The sequence below is a fragment of the Myodes glareolus genome, chromosome 11, assembly GCF_982192425.1.
Source record: "Myodes glareolus chromosome 11, mMyoGla1.1, whole genome shotgun sequence".
NCBI classification, from domain to species: domain Eukaryota; kingdom Metazoa; phylum Chordata; class Mammalia; order Rodentia; family Cricetidae; genus Myodes; species Myodes glareolus.
In genome coordinates, this window is record NC_142036.1 from 84,085,514 (window position 1) to 84,099,990 (window position 14,477).

Below are 14,477 nucleotides of genomic sequence, written 5' to 3' on the forward strand. Positions count from 1 at the left end.
TGTACATTTAACCTTTGGCCATGAGTCCAATCATACTGATTTCTGCATAAATATACCACTTTATAAAATGCTACTTTGAAACTAAAAAGTCATGTGATATAGAGTAAAAATAACCAACAAATATTGGACTGGATACCAATAGCATCTATCTGCCTGCCCACGCTCACAATCATGGTTATAAAAGACTACAGTATTTTGCCATTGAGCCCAGAAGCAGCCCCAGAATCCCTCCCACACAGCTCTTCAGGTAAATACTAACAGATGATTGATGTCAATATAAGTGATGAAACCCACTGATCAATACTTTGCAGAATGTAACTGCCAGCAGTGTTCAGCCACAAGATACTGTGCTCTCGATGCCAGTGCACCTCCTGACTTAACAGTGGAGCTACTAAATGTTGGTTGAGTGAATAAGACAATCCGTGAGTGGAAATGTGCACAGCACAGATGCATTACAGATGCACAACACAGTTGCACAGCACAGGTGCATTACCATTACAATTTCTGGAAAAAAATCAAGTTGCCACAAAAATTTTGAAATTGTAACTTCCTAATCCCCTCGATGTCAGATAGCTCTAGGAGTGTGTCCTTTTCAGGGTCCCTTCTCTAAGATGCTATTCTGGTCTCACTCATGGCTCTCTGGAAAGGATGCCTGATTTCTCAAATATTTACATTTTTTTGTGAAACAAATATCTACCTGAAAAGCTTGCCCTACTTAAGAATGTGAGCCATCATGAAACAGGTAATAATTCTACATTTTATTTCATAATGATGAGCAAGAACATTAGTATCTATTGGCTAGATTCTGACATCATAATGTATTAATTCCAATGTAGAAGTTATAACTAATCAAATAGTTGAATCATATCCAAGAAAGAATAAAATAAATGAGAACTGAATGACAGGAAAAACATTCTAGCTAAGAAACAGGCTCTTCCAAAGTGGCCGGTAACTATGAAGGACTTATATTTCTGTGTGCCTGTAGGTGGAGGGGTGCAGTGTGTATTTTTGTGAATATGCTCGGAATGCAGGGGAGATATGCTGTGTTCTTGGGGAGTTATGTGTGTGGTATGAGTTATATGTGGTGTGTGTAGGTGGGATCGAGTGTGTGTGTGTGTGTGTGTGTGTGTGTGTGTGTGTGTGTGTGTGGTTTTGTGTGTGTCTTCATAACAGTATGCATGTGGTTTTCAGTGGCAACTTTCTAGAGATGGTTCTTTCTTCCTCTCACTGGTTCCAGGCATGGAACTAGGTTGTCAGGCTTGCAGGACATGTACTTCTACCCTCTGAGCTATCCCATTGGTCCTTGTTTGATAAGAACTCTGGTACACAAAGGATTATGGTTAGCGTCCCTTTCCTTTATCACAGTAGCTGTCCATTCAAACCTCTCTCAACGTGGCCCAAGGGCACTTGTTCAACAGGTGAAAGGCAAGTAGAAGTTTTTCACATTGGTTCTTTTGTTCCCATTTGGTTTCTAAACAAGGTTTCTCTGTGTAGCTTTGGAGCCTGTCTGGAACTTACCTTGGAGATCAAGCTGTCCTCTAACTCACAGAGATCTGTCTGCCTCTGCCTCCTGAGTGCTGGGACTGAAAGCTTGCGCCGCCACCACACAGTCACATAAATTCTTAATCTAGATAATAGCCTAATTAGTAGCACCATATAATTTCCTAATTATTGATTCATAATTGAAGTATTGCCTAGTTTGTTGACATCATTAAGTATTAATTCCAATGTAGACGTTATAACTATTCAAATGGCTGAATCATGTCCAAAAAAGAATAAAAGAAATAAGAACCGAATGCCAAGAAAATCATTTTAGCTGAGAAACAGGCTCTTCCAAAGTGACCAGTAACTATGAAGGATTTATACTTCTGTGTGTCTGTGTGTGGGGGGCTACATTTTGTATTTTTGTGTGTATGCTGGGAATGTAGGGGAGACATGGTTTCATTTTCCATATGTCAATCTCAATGAAAAGGAACGAGGCAGGAAATCAGAAAGAATGATAAATTGGATGTCAGTCAGCTATACGGCATATAATAGAAAGTCAAAAACCTAAAAAAATATTGTTAACAGTCTATTTATTTTTGATGGGGAGGGATTCCTTTTTTAAGTTATTTTTTCTTGGGGTGTGGTAAGTATTAGAGTTTGAATCTAGGGTACACATGCTAGGCAAGAACGATTCTACTAGTGTGTTGTATCCAAAATCTTCTTATAAAAAAAATCTTAAATTTTGCTACAGGTTTCATGTAGACTTTGCTTTACCCCCACGGCGTCAGCCGCCCCGGAGCTGGGGTGGCACCTGTACACTAAGTCTGCTGTACCCCCACGGCGTCAGCCGCCCCGGAGCTGGGGTGACACCTGTACACTAAGTCTGCTGACCCCGGAGCTGGGACGGCAGACCTGTACACTAAGTCTGCTGGCCCCGGAGCTGGGACGGCAGACCTGTACACTAAGTCTGCTGGCCCCGGAGCTGGGGTGACACCTGTACACTAAGTCTGCTGGCCCCGGAGCTGGGACGGCAGACCTGTACACTAAGTCTGCTGTACCCCCACGGCGTCAGCCACCCCGGAGCTGGGACAGCACCTGTACACTAAGTCTGCTGTACACCCACGGCGTCAGCCACCCCGGAGCTGGGATGACTGACCTGTACACTAAGTCTGCTGGCCCTGGAGCTGGGATGACTGACCTGTACATTAAGTCTGCTGGCCCTGGAGCTGGGATGACTGACCTGTACACTAAGTCTGCTGGCCCCGGAGCTGGGACGGCAGACCTGTACACTAAGTCTGCTGACCCCGGAGCTGGGATGACAGACCTGTACACTAAGTCTGCTGGCCCCGGAGCTGGGACGGCACCTGTACACTAAGTCTGCTGACCCAGGAGCTGGGATGACTGACCTGTACACTAAGTCTGCTGGCCCCGGAGCTGGGACGGCACCTGTACACTAAGTCTGCTGACCCAGGAGCTGGGATGACTGACCTGTACACTAAGTCTGCTGGCCCCGGAGCTGGGACGGCACCTGTACACTAAGTCTGCTGGCCCCGGAGCTGGGACGGCAGACCTGTACACTAAGTCTGCTTTACCCCACGGCGTCAGCCACCCCGGAGCTGGGACGGCAGACCTGTACACTAAGTCTGCTGACCCTGGAGCTGGGATGACACCTGTACACTAAGTCTGCTGTACAAGCAGTATTTTCATACTTAAAGGTTTACATGGAAGGAAAAAATATAAAAATAACCAACCTAATACAAATTACCTTTAAAATTTTGTTAATATATAACTATATTTCCTTAATATACATATTGTCACATCAAATATTTTGTTATGGATTATATTCCTGTATAACAATTTACAGTTAATTTTCAATTCTAGTATTTCTAGCCAGGTTCCATTACCTTCCAACATGTAGATACAGTATTACAATATCTCTAAATTGAGTGACAACTATTTAAATATTCTTAATTTATTTTAAAGAAATAATATCTATAATTCAGTAATTGTTTGTTTATATACTATTACAAACAACTTTTAATAAATCATGGCACAGTTTATTCTAAATATGAAATAATAATTTTACCTATCAAGAATAAAGGGTTAGGTAGATAATCGAATTGGTAAATTACTTACTAAGGACCTGACTTCAATGCCTATCACCCACATTAAAAAAAAAAATTGGCATGATAGTTCCCACATGTAGTCTTAGAGCTGGAAAAGCAAAGACAGATGATCCCTTCCATACGTCAGCTAGGCAGTCAGTCAAATCACGGAGCACAAGGTTTAGGGAGAGATTCTCTTGCAAAATTTAACATGAGGTCTGAGGAAATGGGTTAATCCAAGAGTGCCTGCCCCGCGAGCATTCAGGCCCACCCGCGTTTGCGTCACCAGCTCCCTGTGAAAGGCTAGAGTGCATGTCTGCTGCATCTCAGGCTCTTTGGTTGCCTCAGACTCTTCTCTTTACTCAGGATTTACTAGGCCACAGCTGACCTCACTTGTTTAAGTAGATTTACATTTACCATAATAAAAGCTTCTGGAGAGAAGCTAGCTAATAATTTAGCAAGTGAGACAGTAAAGAGTCCATATTTTAATTTAATCCCACTAAGATAAATAATAATAAATAAGTACCAGTGAGGTGGCTCAGTGGTAAAAATGCTTAAAACCAAGTCTGACAAGTCAGTTCAATCCCCAAATCTTACATGATGAGAGGACATGGACATCCTGAAGTGATGCAGTTATTCTCTGAATTCCACACACATGCAGTGGCACGTACACACACACACACACACACACACACACACACACAAAACTATGTAAATAATAGAATAACGTCAATTTTCATTCATATGGAGTAAAATAATCACAGGTGAATAAACCATGAATAAAGCATGAGAATATCAGTTTTTCTATGTACAAAATCTCACAATCGGATTATATTAATAAAGCACATTGTTTTATGTAAGTTATACTATAAGTGAGTTTCTACATTAAATATGCAGACAATGGAATAGCTAATAGGATGCTTATACACAGAGAAACTGATGAAAGTAGAGAATTATTGCTACAAAACTTAAATTCATCTGAAATATTCCTTTATTTTAAATTCAGTAACTACTCCAAAAGTAACAAGTGTAGCAGAATTTATTGTACCTTGATCTTCAAGGCAGTGCTCTACAGCCCCCCACATAGATTTATTATTAGATGCTAGGCGAAGCCTTGGATGACACAATCCCCTGCATGTACATTTTAAAGTTGTTTTTCCAAAGGAGCTGGAAAGAAAATAGCTTTGCAACATTTAACCTTACACAATTCTTTTTTCTCTTTCCCTGTTTTTAAGGGTAGGAAGAGAAAATTAATCCAACGATTAGGTATTTTGCATAAACCTGCAGAATCTTTAGAGAGTAAGGGGCTTTCTTCTCTTAGAAAGCCAGAGTGAAGCCTGGTGCTAGAGGTGCACACCCTTAATCACCACACTTAGGAGGCAGACACAGATGGATCCCTGAGTTTCAGGAGAGCCATGGTTACTCAGGAAAATCCTGTCTTGAAAAACAAACAAACTAAAATCAAAACACACAAAAAAGAAAGGATGAAAGAAAAAGAAAATGATAGCCATTTTCTTAGGCTCACCTGTGACATGGGAGGAGATTAAGATGAAGTCGCTAAGAGACAGATATTATGTATTTGGTATAAGATATCACAAAACAAATAAGAAACAAACAAACCAATAAAACCAAGTAGACTGCCTGCAGATGCTCTTCTTTCTCTATGTTCCCCTAAGCTTCATCCCTCAGTCTCCTCCTTAGTTCTGCCACAGAACTCCTGATGTCGCCTCTCTTCCCTTCTGCCTACCACGCCTATGGCTCACACAGACTGTCCTCTCCTAAGATCCCTCCTCACCCTGGTGTCTGCAACCCAGCCACAAACATCAGCAGGCTTTCCCTTTGAACTCAACAGTCCTCAAGCTCTCTTAAAATCCACAGGGAAAACAGAAACCAAGAGAGGGGTGACACCCATGCAACAAAGACGAACCCAGATATTAACACCTAAACCTATAATCATCCCAAACTCAGATGCCTAGTCACAAGCATAAGAACACAATATCTTCCCTAGAGCTCAGTCTTCCTACCACAGTAGGCCCTGAATATTCCAACGAAGCTGAACCACAAGAAAAAGACTCTAAAAGCAAATATGTCGATGATAGAGGTCCTTTACAGAGGAAATAAATAAATACCTTAAAGAAATCAAGGAAAGCTGGGCAGTGGTGGCACATACCTTAATTCCTATCACTCAAGAGAAATCTGAGAGTTCGAGGCCAGCGTTGTCTACAAACCAAGTTCCAGGACAAGCTCCAAAGCTACAGAGAAACCCTTTCTTGAAAAACCAAACACACACACACACACACACACACACACACACACAGAGAGAGAGAGAGAGAGAGAGAGAGAGAGAGAGAGAGAGAGAGACAGCGAGACAGAGAGAGACAGAGAGACAGAGAGATCAAGGAAAACACAAACAGTTGGAAGAAATGAATAAATTCATTTTTAAAAGGCCAAGCAAAAACAAAGAGTTGAGTTGAATGAAACACTCAAGATGAGAAAGGGAAACATAAAGAAAGCCCAGACTGAAGGAATTCTGGTGATGAAAAATTTATGAATTCAAACAGGAACTACAGAGGCAAACTTCAACCACATAATACATGAGATGGAAGAGGTAATCTCAGGCATTGAATATATGAGAGAAGAAAAAGATGCATCAGACAAAGAAAATGTTAAATCTAAAAAGTCCCTGACACAAATCATCCAGGAAATGTGGGACACTATGAAAGGACAAGAGCTAAGAATAAAAGTAATAGAAGAAGGAGAAGAATCCCCACTCAAAAGCCCTGAAAACATTTGCAACAAAAATATAGAAGAAAATTCTCCTAACCTAAGAAAGGACAGTTTTATAAAGGTATAAGAAACTTACAGAACCCCAAATAGATTGGAGCAGAAAAAAGTCCCCCTACCACATAGTAATCGAAGCACTAAACATGCAAAACCAAGAAATAATATTAAAATATGCAAAGGGGAAACAACTAAGAAAACATAGAAAGGCAGACCTGTAAGAATTACACCTCACTAAATCCCCGAAAAGCCAGAAGAGCCTGGAAAGATGCACTACAGATTCTAAGCCACAAATGACAACCAGAATCTGGATAGGAGAAAACTTTCAGTCAACATAGATGTAAAAGAATCAGATATTTCATGATGAAATAAAATTTAACAATATCCACAATCCAGCTTTAGAGAAATTGTTAGCAGAAAAATTCCAATTTAGGGTTAACTATGCCCATGAAAACATGGGAAATAAGTAATTCTATACCAGCAAAACAAAAAGAAGGAAAAGACTATTAATAACACCACCACTACCAGTAATACCACAACTAACAGCAGCAACAAAATAACAGAAATCAGCTAGCACTGTTTATTGAGATCTCTCAGTATCAATGTTCTCACAGAATAAGAGAATGGTTGAACAAACAGGATTCTTCTGCATCCATGGAACACACATCAACATCCAGAATAGATATTACCTCATGGTAAAGGGTTAGAAAAAAGATATACCAAGCAAATAGACCTATGACTTAAGCTGGGTGTAGCCATTTTGATATCTAAGAAAATAGACTTCAAATGCAAACTAGTCAAAATGCGCAGGGAAGGACATTATATGTTCATCAAGGTAAAAAGTCCACCAATGTAAAATTTCAAAACTTACCATCTATGTCCTAATCTCATGGCGCTACTTTTGTAAAAGAAACACTACTACAGCTTAAATCTCATTTTGGCTTTCCCACATGATAGTGGGAGGCTTCAGTTGATGGGAGAATTTCCACTGAGCTGCACCTGCTCTGGCTGCAGAGTTCTAGCACCTAGCCTTCCATACACTTCTTGTTGAGCACTTACCTTTGATTTCTCTTGGTGTCATCTATGTGGATCTTGCCTGAGAGATTCCCAAAGGTATAGAACCTATGCAAAACTTGGTTGGTAAAAATCCTGCTCACTGTGATATTTCTCAAATGAGAATTTGCATTTGAATTTGTCCCTTTGGAAGTTTCCTCGGAATGTTTTGGGGATGTGAAATCAACTTGCTAAAGGCATAAATTGGAAAATAACAAAGAAGCCAGGGGCTAACAGCATCTCAGTCCTGGGTCTCTGTCCCCCAAAAGGCTGAGTCCCCCTGCAGCCGGGAAAGGCTAGTTTATTGTTAAGGTGCCTCTGTGTCTTTCCAGGGACCTGTGTGAAACCACACGCATTTTACAATATACAATATCCTACTTTAACCCATGAACAGTCTGACAAAACTAAACTGAGCAATAATGGAGCTAATCGACATTATAAACAAAACGGACCTAACAGATATTTACAGAACATTTCACCCAAACAAAAAAATATCTTCTTTTCAGCACCTCACAGAACTTTCTCCAAAACTAACCACATATTCGGACATTAAGTAAGTCTCAAAAGTTTTTTAAAAAATTGAAATAACTCTCTGCATCATTTCAGTTCACCACAGATTAGAGGTAGATCTCAAAACAGAAAGTTTACAAACCCATGGACACTGAACAACTCTCAGCTGAATGAAAACTGGGTCAAGGAAGAAATGAAAGACTTTCTAAAATTCAATGAGAGTGAACTCAAAGCATACCCAAACTCAAGGGACACAATAAAAGTGATGCTAAAAGGAAACTTCATAGCACTAAGTGATTACATTTAAAAAACTGGAGAGATCTCATACCACCTACCTTACAGCACAGCTATAATCTGTAGAGAAAAAAGAAGTAAGCAAGAGGTATCCTCTCCAAGAGGAGTAGATTACAGAAAATAGTCAAACCAAAGGCTGAGATCAAACCATATTGGAAAATCTAAAGGAAATGGATAATTATCTCTATATTTACCACTTATGAAAATTAAATTAATTTAAACAGTTTAAATAAAAATATAACCCCTAGTGAAATGGAAAAAGCACTAAAATCTACCAACCAAAAAGAGCCCAGGGCTAGATAGTATTTGAACAGAATTATACCAGACTTTCAAAGAAGAATTAATGTCAATTCTTCTCCAATTATTTCACAAAATAGAAACACAAGGAACATTTCATCAGGGAACTCCAACAGCTGTTAAAAACTTTCAGTTAAGCAGCGGGATCCAAGATTAACTCAAAAAATCAGTAGCTCTCCTATATTTAAATGACAAATGGACTGAGGAAGAAATCAGTGAAGAAAACTTCTCACAATAGCCTCAAATGATATAAAATATCTTGGAAGAAGTCTAATCAGTACATGAAAGACTTGTATGACATAAACTTCAAGTCTTTGTAGAAAGAAATTGAAGAAGATATCAGAAGATGTATATAAATCATAGATCAGTAGAAATAACATAATAAGAATGACCATCCTAACAAAAGAAATCTACAGATTCAATGAAATCCCCATCAATATCCCTACACAATTTTTTACAGATCTTGAAAGGACAGATCTCAACTTCATATGGAAGAATAAAAGCCAACAATAGCTAAACACAATCCTGAGCAATAAAAGTGAGAGGTGTCGCTCACAACCCCTGATTTCAAGTAGTACTACAGAGTTATAGCGATGAAAAACACATGGTACTGGCATAGAAACATACAAGTCGATCAATGAAATCCAACCAAAAACCAGGCATAATAAACACATATGAATACCTGATTTTCTACAAAGATACCAAAATTATGCAATGGGAAAAAAGCACCCTTATCTGGTACTGGTCAAAATGAATGTTTATACATAGAAGACTTCATCCATATTTATGAACCTGCGCAAGACTCAAGTATAAGTAGCTCAAAGACCTCAACATAAAAGCATATACACTAAACCTGATTGGAGAAAAAGTGGGGATTAGTCTTGAACGCATTGGCACAGGAGACAACTTCCTATACAGAACACAGATAGCATAGACTCTGAAAACAGCAATTTATAAATGGGACCTCGTGAAATTGTAAGTCTTTTGGAAGACAAAGGAAGGTCGCAATCAGACAAAATGCCATCCCACAGAATGATTTTTATCAACTCCACATGCAACAACAGACTAATATCCAAAATGTATTTTAAAAAATCTCAAGAAACTAGGCATCAACAAACCAAATAATCCAATTAAAAATGGTTACAGATGTAAACAGAGAATTAGCAATAGAGTAATCTCAAATGACTAAGAAACACTTAAAGAAATGTTCATCATACTTATCAAGGAACTGCAAATCAAAATGACATTGAGATTCCATGCTACCTAAGCATGTGTCATTACAGGTAAGATCAATAAGACAAGTGAAAGCTCATTCTTGGAAAGATATGGTGCAAGGTGAACACTCCTCCACTGTTAGTGGGAAGGCAAGCTTGGATAACCACTATGGAAATCAATACAGAGTTTCCACGTATATGTGGATATGAGCCATTAAGTAAATTATAAACAGGCGACAACTCATTGACCCTCAGGTTAGGTAAAGAGATGGGGTCCTTGGGGATACATGGATCTTCCTGTAAAAGCGAGATAGAATAGAATGTATGGGTAGACTGAGTTCAGGTGTGAACAGGAGTGGATGGGATTGGGTTGAGGGGGAGATGGGAAAATAAAAAAAAATAAAAAACATATTGTAACAATGACTTGATTGACATCATATTAAGGGATGCAAATATGAAGAAATTAAGTAACCCCTACAAGATTCATGTACAGAAAACTTGAACATTATTTGTCATAGATATATTATGTGCAGTAAGGATCAATAAAGATATGAAGAAAGACCAATCAAGACCCTTGAGTATTTTTCAACAAAGCACAAAACCTCAAAAAGTTCTGTTTACTAAGGGGAAGGTGAGCAGATAACTGGGATTTGCCTCCCTTGTTTGCTAACCCAAGCATAAACAGATCGCCCTGTAACTGCCTGAGCAGAGCCTTCTCCAGCATCCTTCGAGATGACAAACACTATCTCCTGATTTCAAAAGAGAAAGATTTCCTTTTAAGTCTGATCAGAGATTAAAATCTAGACTTTTTAATAGAAATCATCATGACTTTCTCAGCTCATAGGTGTCCACATACTACCTATAAGAAACAAATTAATCTGCCATGATTGGTCAAATAAAAATTATACTGTCAAATAGAATTTAATATAACTTATACTTTCACATTTATTCACTTATTTATTTGTTGATTAAAGTAAATAACATGAAATTATTAAAACCACCATCATCCCAGTTTGTTAACAGTTGAATACAAATGTCTTTTGAAATCATATGAATCCATTTTTTTCCTGCAGGCCAAGTATTTTCAATTCATGTGAGGTCATTGAAGAGGTCAGGTAAGGGTAAATAAGAAATATTTCCTGCTAATATACCAGAAGCATCTGTTGAGTAAATAATAAATGTTATATAACTACTTTGGCCTCAGTTTGGCAAAGGCAAGTGAAGCTTGAATTCAATCGGCTCTTTTTAACTGTTTACCTTCCCAAGTCTCAGGCCTCAATGTTCTAGGTTGGCCCCATGCAGGCTCCATGGTTGCTAATTTAGACACTCTGAGTTCCTGTGAGCTGGGTTAGTTGTTTTTATAGGTTTTCTTGTGATGTCTTTGACCTCTTTGCTCCTACAGTCTTTCCTCCCCTGTCCTCAGCAGGGTTCCCCAAGCTTGACCTAATGTTTGGCTGTGGGACTGCATGTTTCCATCCGTGACTTGATAAGTCGCGCTGATGGCAATTGGGGTAGTCATCGACATGACCGCAGGAGATGGCCACGTCAGTCTCTAACTTTATTTCTGAATAACATTTTCATGCATTGTGCTCCATTTAACCATACAATAGTCATCAAATTTCATGTTTAGGAAAGAACTCGTCAGTGCTTGCAATTTCCCTCCTCCATTTTATGTGTAAAGAACTGTGCTTAGGACTACAAAAATACTTACAAATACACTTGTTAGTTTTAGGCTAAATATGCACACATACAAAGAATCAATGAGACCACAGTTAATTTTAAAGTTCTTTGCTAGCTAATACTGCTAAGGAAGTTTCAGAACTGTGTGCCGTGTTTTAAGGAGGCACATGTGATAGCCAGCCATAATTTGGAATTTGAACAATTCTACTGTTTCATTTTAAGTCCAGTTTCCTTTTCCAAAACTCTGGGCAGTCACTCTAACTTCACACTGCCATCGCGGCTGTACATGGCTTGTCTGATTTGCATGGTAGTAGTTTATAATGTATATGTAAGCTTTGTTTTGACAAGTTCCCGGAGAACCAAGCTTGTAGCAGATGCTTAACACATATGTTTATTTGCCAAGCTTGCTGTACAATTTAAAGTTTTCCTAGGAAATGATTAAATGATTCTCCATAGTGCAGAGTTCTACTGACAACATTCTCTTGAAGCTTTTGGAAATATTACTTGTAGGATTAAATCATCCTTGGGAAAAATTAAATCAAACTCCTAGCTTTTAGGGGCTAATTTCCATTTTGTATATTTTTATCATAATATTTTTATGTGAGTCTCTGTTCAAAACAGAATTTATATTTGTAACAAAATTTGTAGAGAATGGCAATAGATTTTCATTCTAATTAACTTGAAATTTGTGATTACCTCAAAACAGGAAGGAAAATAATAGAATAGAATATCTGTGGCTATTCACAAATAAAGACAGTCAAAAAACTTCTTGTTTTTTTCCACATACAAATCTGAAATTTGCAAGAAAAAAAGCCATGCTAATAACAACTCAACCGCCCCCCCATTTCCATTTCTACCTTTTGTCTTCATTGCCTTTTTTCATAAATGGGATATAGAGTAAAATCACTTACTTTTTATTAATCTCACTTGTAAAGGCTCTGATGTCCACCCCTTAGTCCTCAAAGCCTTTCATTCACCAGTCTATGTATTGTGCTGAAGTATTCTTAGGTTGATAGAACATCTTTAAGGACTAGTCCTTCATGAGACATAAAATGTTCTATTAGCAGATATTTATGACTTTTATGGTGTGATTTATTAAAATATTTTGTAAACTAAATCTGATTTCCTATTATTGAACCAATGAGTCTCACATGGGCTAGTAAAGGGATGCCAGTCAGAAGAGCCCACACCATTAGCTGGCAAAACCAATTCGATTCTATTTAAGCTCCAAAATAAATGTTGTAAATCATTATAGCCTTGTGCTTTAAAGTCCAAGCAGTTATCTGATGATAATAAATTAAAATCCAACGCCCTCATATTACCACACAGAAAAAAAAATGGCACACAGACTCTGGATATACTGTTTCAGCAAAACAGTAATGCATATGAAATATTAGCCCACCACTGTGAGTAATGACAGTTTTCATTATTCCTAAAGACTTGAAAATAAAAGTGTTCTGTGTTAATATTTTTTTTCAAAATATTCATCAGCTAAATGCAGAGTCTTTTCTTTATTTGGCTGGCACGTCTATGTTGTTTGACAAAGCACGTCTATTGAAATAACATAATATAAAGGGTATTCTGCATCTGGAATTGGATACAGTAAAGTAGGTATTACATGGTAGAGCTAGATTTCTTCCTTGTTTACATCACTTTATATGAGATATTGTCCCCAAACTTGAAGAATTTACTTTTTTCTTTCAAGCGCTTTAAATATTTTGTCTTAGCATGTCAGAATCTCGTAAATTAATACATGTCTTATGTAAATATTTGTATGTTTGATATGTTTTAGTCATACTGGCACTTTTTTCAATATCTGGAATAAGTAATATATAAAACTTAAACACTCGTCCAATGATGTCACATATGTATGTCAAAAAACTGGCCAACTACTATTTTATGAAATAGAATATCTATATTAATGGTGCCTGTAATTGGAAAGAAAATCAAGTATAATATCCAATTTTTCTCAACAGTAAATTAATTCTACCGAAGTACTCACACTGTATAAGAAATTTATATGATGAGTTGAAATCCTTACAGATGAAATAACTCACAAGGCACTCAAAATAACAATGCAAGCTGGCTGGACATCTGATCCTTGCTTTCTCTTATAAAAGGATTCAATTTTTCTGCAACTTTATTTGATGAATAATTATCTACATCATCGTGTAAATAATTCAGATTCTTTGGTCACTATTATGGCTGATGGTCAAAGTCACTTGCCACTAATCCTGACGAGCTGAGCTTGGTCTCTAGGACATAAGCGGTGGAAGGAGAGAGTCAGCTCTTGTAAGGTGTCCTCTGACCTCCCTATATGTGCCATGGGAGTAGTGTGCCAGCACACAGATATGCACACTCAGACGCATGCAAACAGACAATTCGTAAGAGTAAAACATTTCTAAAGAAAATGCCAAGAGCCTTCTTATTACTTGATAATTCCCAGTTGCGTAAGTCACCAGTCTTGTTTGTCTCTGTTTCAATATTTATGTTTCTAAGAATCCTCTTGAGATTTCGTCTTGCGAAAGAAATGTCCAGAATGAGCTGCATCTTGTAATGAACCTTATACAAGGCTGGTTACCTGATTGTTGACATCGACCTTCAATCTTTGGTGCTCAGATAGGAAGCAGGCCGTCACTTCAATTTTCTTATAACTCTTATGACTTGCTTTGTGTCCTAATATGTGGCTGATTTTGGAGAAAGTTCCATGAGCTGCTGAGAAGAAAGGCTATTTTTAGCAATTGGTTGCAATGTTCTATAAATGTCCGTAAGGTTTGTTTGATTGATGTCATTATTTGACTTAAGTATTTCTCTGTTTACTTTTGTCTGGATAATCTTTCTATTAGCAACACTCTATTGAAGTCTCCCACCATTTCTGTTTGAGGGTTAATATGTCATTTTAGCTTAATAGTGTTTCTTTTATGAACTTCGGCACACTTGAAATTGGTGGGTGAATGGAATTGTAACATTCTCTTGATTGATTTTCCCTTTAATGGGTATGAGAGAAAATACCTCTCTCTTCAGATTCATTTTTGTTTGAAGTCTTTTTTTTTACCTC

At 38.0% G+C, this 14,477-nt stretch overlaps 1 protein-coding gene across 8 annotated transcripts in view; it reads right to left on the reverse strand.

Annotated features, from left to right (window-relative positions):
• Nucleotides 1-14,477, reverse strand: part of Dgkb (diacylglycerol kinase beta) — a 638,911-nt gene that overhangs the window by 602,507 nt on the left and 21,927 nt on the right. For 4 of the 8 annotated variants that reach the window (XM_085697733.2, XM_085697736.2, XM_085697735.2 and 1 more), the window contains exon 2: nucleotides 14,001-14,131. The exons of 2 other annotated variants lie outside the window; for them this stretch is intronic. The gene's annotated coding sequence lies outside the window, so the exon portion shown is untranslated. Of the gene's footprint in view, nucleotides 1-14,000; nucleotides 14,135-14,477 lie in introns of all 8 variants that reach the window. 2 more of the 8 variants (XM_085697732.2, XM_085697731.2) reach the window with 1 other exon arrangement.